Below are 8,494 nucleotides of genomic sequence, written 5' to 3' on the forward strand. Positions count from 1 at the left end.
GAGGATGGTGGTAAAGAATCAATCCCATGTGTCCTGAAGGTCAATTCCCAGTCATTTCATTAGATCTCTGAGAGGCAAATTCTACTCATGTGCCTTTTTAAACGGCGAGAATTTATCGATCAAGTGGGTTCAGCGGAAAAGCGTATATGTGCTGACATAGATCTGTAATGCGGAGGAGCGTTATACACTTTTTCATGTACCTCTGGGGCTCTGCAAGCACACACCGACACTGTGCTTTGTATCATTCAAAATGCCCGACTGTGTGCTTTGCCAGACTTAAACAAGGTCACCGGCTCCCCTTGAGAACGCCATCCGTCTGGACACAACACGGCATTAAACAACAAGGGGAGTTTCGTATCTGTGAGCCTTAACTTTCATTGATAATGCTGAGCCGCCATTAAAGTGAGGCTCGGCGCTTATGTCCTGGAAGAGCGCGTCAAAACAAAGCGGAAGACAAAAGCTAAATTAGGCTAAGCTGAAAAAAGCATTAATATGCATTAACCTGTCACTGATAGTATTTAATCCTCCTTGCTGATCGAAAACCAACTAATCCAGACACACTTGGTGCACAATCCATTTCAGCATGGGCCTGAGTGACAGCGGTCGTGACAGCTGAATGCTTTATATGGTCCATTTCGGCAGATGAAGTGCTGCTCAAAGGATCACGGTGTCGGCTGTATCAATCTTTTTACCACTCAAGCAATAAATACTAAACCACACTATGTAGTGGCCTGATATTTTCTTTTTTTAATAGTAAACATTTTGGTTGAGCTAACATGTAATCGTTGACAGTTATAAACGCTTTTTACAAACTTTGAAAACTTTTGAGCTTGAGTTTTGTTTCAGCTTGGATTGTGAAATGTACTAAAGGTTTGACACGTGTGTGATCAAGAACATCAATAATTTATTTCATATGTTGATTTGAAGTCAGCAGCAAGAAGACTTGGATTCAAGACCTGGTTGGAACAAGTGTGCGTGGGTTTTCTCCCGTGTCTCCAGCTTCCTCCTACAGTCCAAAAACATGCAATATGGGGATTAGGTATTTTTGGACCCCACCTATCCCCCTAGGTTAACTGAGATTAGCAAAGCACCCCCCGCAACCCACATGTGGAGGATAAAGCAGTAGAAGATGGATGGATGTGTGGATTTAAAGATATCTGCGGTATAAAACAGTGTTGTAGGCCGTGAAAGTATAGGGGTGTGGCAGGTTCTGCAGCACCCCCTGTCGGATACTAGAGCATCTGCCATTTCACAGTACAACATACATATATGAAAGTTTTTGGTTATGTTACTGTCAGATTATGCTCTGGTTTTAGAATGGGATTCAAATTCTCTCTAATTTCTCTCAAAATGATCCGTTTTGGCTGGAAATCAGGCCGACGTCAACTTCAGCTCCAGGTGTTGGGAGACGTCTTCAAAGAAACTGCTTCATACGGGACAGTACACGAATGTGGCCTCAGATTTAACAAAACTACAGGGGGGGGGGACACAACTGAAACCCCCGCACGTGCCTTCCCATCTCTGTTGCATGTTCCTTTGCGCTCAGATGCCTTAAAACCCAGTGGAGGAGCGGTATGTCATAAACAAGACTGACATACCTGATAGTGACACGTGTGTCCCAGCACAGAATATTCCATGTACTTTAAAGCTCATCCATTCATACAAACATGGACAGGCAGCTCATACCTCCTGTGAATGTTGTGTTATAGTATATCTGTCTTTAAACATAGTGTTTTTCATCCAGACTTCATTTATGAAGCTTGGAGCTGCGTGGTGCAGGGAACAGCAGCAGCTGTGGTTTAGGGAGCACTTGATTTGCTTTGCATTGTCTAGAAGGAGAATACATTTTCATTATTGGACGCTCTCAAGATTAAGATATGACTGTGGAGTCCTGCTGAATGGCCAGGTTTATTTTTAGCAGAACAATCCACTTCTGAAACTTTTTCATGGGCTCTTATTGATGTTATCAGCCACAGTCATATACAGTATAAGGCTGTCTTACTTTAGTCCTGCTCTGTGCTTCCTCCACCTCTCCTGCTCAGTCGTGACATAAAATGCGTCACTCTTTTGTGCAGTGTGGGAAAAATGTGACCACAGACATGAAAACAAGACACTGAGATGCTGAGAGACAGTCACACAGAGTTGTGTGGAGCTAATCGGATGAATCAGCATCTTTGTTTTATGATTAGATGCCCATGCTTTTTCCCTCTGGTTGAGACTCTTTGTCAAAAATATACTTTATATATCTTTTATAGGAGCCAGTGCCAGTGATGCACAAAGACTGGGTTGGGACCCACAGATGGGTCACAAGAGACCTTTTTGGGTCCCCATATAAATGTGTTTTTAATTGAGATTTGGGTTTAAGTTTCAAATAAATGTATTAAATTAATTATGCCAAACATGTCTTTGAAATGACTTATTTACCAATGCAGATTCTGGTATTAGGCTTTAAAGGGTCTAAATTTGCTCTGATCTCAATTTATGTTGTGATTTTTGTGAGGACATTTCCTTTCCTTTCCATTTTGGGTCACAATAGTTTGCCGAAGTTTGGGAAACAATGGCGTAACCTCAGCTTGACTAACACCAGTCAACATTTAATATGGCCTGCTTGATTTCAGTGTCCAACATGCTTTTGTGAGTAATGCTGTGTTCACATAGGGCAAGTTTACATACAAAATTCAATGCACAGACACAAGTAGACATGAATTTCATGTCGGCCAGGTGCGTCATTCGCTCCAAAAAAATGTAATGGCGATGACGTTGCACGAAAACGCAGTGATCCCACGGGGCGAACGACGCGACACGAAAATTTGCAGTTGGTGCGTTTGCTGTCTGTATCTGTTTATTGTATAAGTTAGGAATGGACAAAGCAAACATCAGCTCTATAGAGATTTCACTCTCCTGAATAAAAACTAGTATAAGCCTTAAATACAGTGTAGCTTGACTCTAAAATCTATTAATTGTTGTTCCAGTGTCAGGTGCCACAAAACGGTTTCGTACAAAGACGATAACACATAGCTACACATGAAATGTTTCCGTCAGGTTTAACAAGCTTAGCATTGGATAAGCTGAGCCTGTCACTCTGAATTCTCCTGCTTTGAAGAAGAAGAAGTATAAAAGTCTGAGAAAGTCTTTTGCACATCATTTGAAATTATTGTATTAAACTATCTGCTCTCACTCTGCGGAGCTGCGTGTTGTCACGACTTGGAAATATCAGGACAAGGCACCGAGAATAAAGTGTTCACTTTCCATGCTAATGAGCTCCCAGAACGCGGGAAAAAAAAAGATTATTAATTATTTCATGAGATTTCAATTAAAAGTATCAGTCACAAAGCATTCCAGTTGGGGTTCTTACCTTGAGGGAGTATCACACACACACACACACACACGCACAGTGTTACACATTACACATTCTGTTTTACACTAAGAACACAAAGGCGATAACTGAGCCAACAACTCACCATTCCCAAAGCCAAGCCAAGCTGAGCCGAGCCTCAATCCCTGCGTATTTAATAAGTAATGCACATTGTCTCCGTGATTACAATATTTACCCTTATTTCTCGTCACATCACATCTTGACTCCCTTCTATGAAATTTTATTTTGAAAGGTCCATACAAACCGTAAAATATTCATGTTTTGGATCGTGTGGCAAATACTTTCAGATCACATGTGAAGTGAACAATAATAATAATAGTAATGATTATGACCATAAACTAAACAAACTAAACTATTTTTATAGCATCCACAATAGAAAGTGCTTCACATTATCATCATCATATAACATAACAGGTTTTATTTTGTACATTAATCCAAAAGAAATTACAAATATAGGAACGTATAAAAAAAGAAAAGAAAAAAGATGTCACTACTTAAAGATGACCCCATTCTGCTGAATAAATACTGAATCTCAGCCGTCGTGTCACCGTCTCTTAAATAATATTTGAAGGTCAACGCTTGCCAGGGAAAACACTCAGTTATTGGTTTTATTAAATGCAAAAGCGTCTAGTTTGACTCACAGTAACACTGCCTCATCACGAGGGAAACGCAGCCTGTTTCTGGATTATTCCATGTATGAAACATACGTGTGTTTAGGGAAATTACGCCGGCTCTGTGAAGCTTTGTCAAGCTTGAAGACCTTTTGCTATTGATGGCTGATGGGAATAGCGTTCCATCTCTTTATTGACTTATTGATGAACACTGGGAACATGTATTCAATCACGTTTTATTTCCAGAGGAAGAACATGCAAGTCGGCGCCGGGTGGACACCGTTCTATGCGACAAAAATGAGAAGTAGTCACTCAAATGTGGAGATGTAAATATCTCACAGCCATTTCCCCAAAGTGACAATCAAATGTGATGCTTTTTATGTTTGTGTTACAAGATGAATGACACGGCAAATGGTCTGTATATGTAAAGCGATTTTCTAGTCTGATGATCACTGAAAGCTGCTTTACACTACAGAGGTCTCCAACAATCACGTTATACAAGTTATAACGAGTTATTTCTGTATGTTCTTTAAAACTGAGCGCATCGCAGACGACACGTTTGCACAAGTGCACCTCGCATTACCATAATTACACTGAAAGCAGTGACATGTGGTTATTACGGTGATTTCACTCGTGCTGTTGCAGGAAGCTGGAGAATCATCATCTTTGTTGCCAGGGAAAATGCCTTTTTTTGGTCTTTTATTGGACATTGAGACAAAAACATTAACAAATGTTATTTTAAACATGTTGTATACTGTTTCAAGTTTCAAATTTCAAATTTAACACACAAAATCTGGTGTTCATGTACAACCACAGTGGGGTTTTTGAATAAAACTTTGTTTTTCCTTCATTTTAGATTGTTAATACACCATTTTAATATGCAATAAATTAAAAATAACTGCTAGATATTGAAGGTTATTCTGGAAAAACTTACTCACAGGACATTTTCTGGCCCTTTCAGTCTCACTCTCATACAGCATATCTACTGTATGTAGTTTCTCTATCGTCCTTGAAGAGCAATGGAAGCCTTTTTTTAATAACTTGAGACCTTACAAACACATCAACAGTGTCTGTGGCTCTGCAAATGTTGTGTAATATCATGTAATATAATTTTATAATATAATGTAGTTATTAATTAATTCAAAGATGCTTCATATTACCTTCTCCAGTAAACTGTATTTAAATCCAATAAGTGAATTATAGAATATGTGGGTGTGTTTGCATGTCGACACGGGTTAAGTAGTACGGATTGTGGTAATGTTGTGTTTGAACATCTTTATGAACTAAAATATACACTTCTGGTTAATAAGAATATAATTAAAGCTGTTGTTTGTGTGAAAACATAAGGGGGAAAAATGCATGTTTATTTTATAATATAACAGCTATTATTGGCCAGCTGTTTCAGTCCCCAACCGTGAAAAACAATATTTTCTCAGACCGGTATAGAAACAACTAAAAAGACATTCTTAGGGTGATATTGATGGCGGTGAATTTTCGCCTTGGATTTTGAAATGAAACCCCAATAAAATGTTGAACAAGGGAGTAATTCTTGTGTAAACACAATCAAAACCTCTTTACACAAGAGGGGTATAGTCTGGCCTTGGCTAAGCAGCCTAGGTCATAATATACCCGGGGTATAATCTAGCATATGCCGTTTAACCCTGGGTTTATTCTGGACAGGATATACTATGGCCTGTTACAACGGTACCAAATGACCAGTCCGTGGCCCAGTGTTTGGGGACCTCTGGATTACACAATGTGACGAAATCCCAAATTATCATTAGAAATGGATCCACCGCTCAAAAGGTAATTAATGGAGTTGAGTTTAAAATATTATTCTTCATCTACGACTTTAAATCTTCACAACTTTTAAGCTCATCACTGACCTGTGTTAAATTCCCAGTAAAAAAAAAAACAACTTTTCAGCAGGAGTCGGCCAGGGATAGGAATGAGAACCAGGCCAGTGGTGGTGAAGACTAAAACACGATAATGCTCTTGAACAACTCCCACACATCTGAAATCAAAGTAGCTTTGCGGGGTTAGTAAGTTGAAACAGGCCCCAGGACAACCAGCATTCTTCCTTTTAAACTATTTAACCCACTGTCCACTCTGCCACTCAAGATCATTTAGAAGCAAAACTCCCAATAAAAAACCTTCAACTCTGTTTTAATATATAATGAAAGATGGACTTTATGATATTCCCTAAAAGCACTATTATCCAACACCTTTGCCTCCACATTTCAAGGATCCTGACACATTGTTTTGTTTGAGTAAAACATTTCAGCACCATTTTTATGGCACAGCCGAGCGCACTTGCGTCGGATCATTAATACAGATGTTAAATAAACATGGTGACACCACAGAAACCGTCCACCTGAGACTACTATTCTTTGGGCTGTAGGAGGTGAACGCGGTGATCACTGTATCATTACCGCACAGCTCCAGGAGCATGGAGGTGTAATAATTGAATCAATACTGGCCTTTTGTCTTAACTGTACACACACACAGTGCCCGGAAACATATTTACGCAGATTTTCCATAACTGAGGTGCTCGTGCCTCAGTTATGGAGAGTAAAGCGTCGTGTGTAAGACACTCACATCCACGATGGCCCACAGCAGCTGGTGTTCTCACAGGCCACTGCATGGAAAATGGGCTGATTTCTGGATTTAGTTGCCCATGGTGGATTTCTCACTCACTGTGCTCATCGCGGCCAGAGTCGCTTTGATGTGGACTTGCGAAAGATTAACGGCCGGATTCTGAGTGTCACACACACACACACAGAGTCGCCGCCGTCTTCTCGCATGTACGGAGCCGAACAATGAATTGAATCGAAATTCGCAATTTAGAACAAAGCCGCTCACGAATCCTAAAGGCGGCAACGAGCCAGTGTTTGTACGTGACAGTGAGTGGTTTTAATCTGTCAAAAAATATTTTTATTGGAATTCTTTTATTTTGTATTATTATTTTATTGATCTATTGTGCTTGTATTTTTGTTTCTGTAGATAATTTTGGTAACGTTGCCAAAGGGTAACTGTAAAGTATTTGTTGGCATTTCCAACAACTACTAGCTGTGAAAACTACGTTTTTTGCCGTTGCCGTTTTTGAATGATGACATCACTTCCTGTTAAAGCCTATTTATGGTGATGCCACTTTCTGTTTGAGACACGCTGTCCAGCAATGTTTGATCTGGTGGAACATCGTAGACTAAATGTTAGATGTGATAATAATGAAATGCTGGATTTATGTATGTACAATACATAAATAAAATAAAAACACTAAGAAAGAAATAAGAAAAGACAATGTAGATAGTTAAGTGGGGTAGGCAGTTCGGAATAGGTGAGTTTTTAGTCTTGATTTGAAGAGTGTAAGAGAGTCCAAGTTCCTGAGTTACTAATCCTCCATCACATCACACAGTGAATATTGAATTAAAGCTTGACTTAAAATCACATCACAAATCAAATTGCTGAATCATCGCCTTATTACACGCTGTTCAGAGTTGTTGGTGTTGCCCAAATTAGCACAATTAGCACAAAACTAATTTAAAGGGGTAAGTAAAATATGCAGCTACAGTTTAAAGCAGGTACTGCAATCCAGATTAAAAATAATGGTGAACTTTTGTGCCCCCACCAGAGTTTATGTTAGCCAGTATTATGCTGGATTTTGGTCTTTGTCACGTGAATTTGGGCCAAAATGTGCGGTGGAAAAAAAGCGTTAAATATTCAGATACCTGAGATATGTTTGCAAGCTAACCTGACTATAAAATAATTGTTCTCCACCATAATTCCCATATAATCGTGACATTTGGACCGAGCTGTGTGTTTTCATACATTTGCACTTATTTCCCTTATTTTCATCATTTATTTCGAAGTTATTCATCTGGCATTCATGGTTTATTTCTCATTTAGTTTTATAATAATTAGAATTTTGCCTGCTCAGTTTACAGTTTGTCGAATGTTTGTTTCCCAGAATCCAATGAAAACTTAAATCTTAGAGTTTTTTGTGTGTGTGTGTATTATTTAAGAATACTCTATGTCCGGCATTGAATACGCAAACCAAAACAAGGAACTACACTTTAAGGCTGTAAATTGTATTTTAAATTGGGATTATAGCGGCCGTACCATAAAGCTAGTATGTCTTCTTAATCTCTTTTGTCGTATCATGGTCATTTTATGACTTGCATATAGCACCTTTAATATCCACATCTGATGTGCAAACTCCAGCTCTGACGTGTTTGTTGTGATCATTTTTCATGGACGCTTCTTTTTGTTTCCAGTCACACTCTGACTCTGTTGCCTCCCTCCATCTGTCTGTACGTGAAATGAATCATTTCATCAAACGTACAATGTTTTATTGTCGTGCATTGACCTTCAGGGCCGCCGTACAAAAGAGTGCTGAGACAAAAGGAGCCAGAGACAATGAGACACATGTCATTTCAGGTATGAAGGTTTCTACATGTGCACAGTCACATTTGTCAGAAGCGAAAGAGAAGAATCTCCATCAGCGATT

The sequence above is a fragment of the Solea solea genome, chromosome 7 (assembly GCF_958295425.1).
Source record: "Solea solea chromosome 7, fSolSol10.1, whole genome shotgun sequence".
Classification (NCBI taxonomy): domain Eukaryota; kingdom Metazoa; phylum Chordata; class Actinopteri; order Pleuronectiformes; family Soleidae; genus Solea; species Solea solea.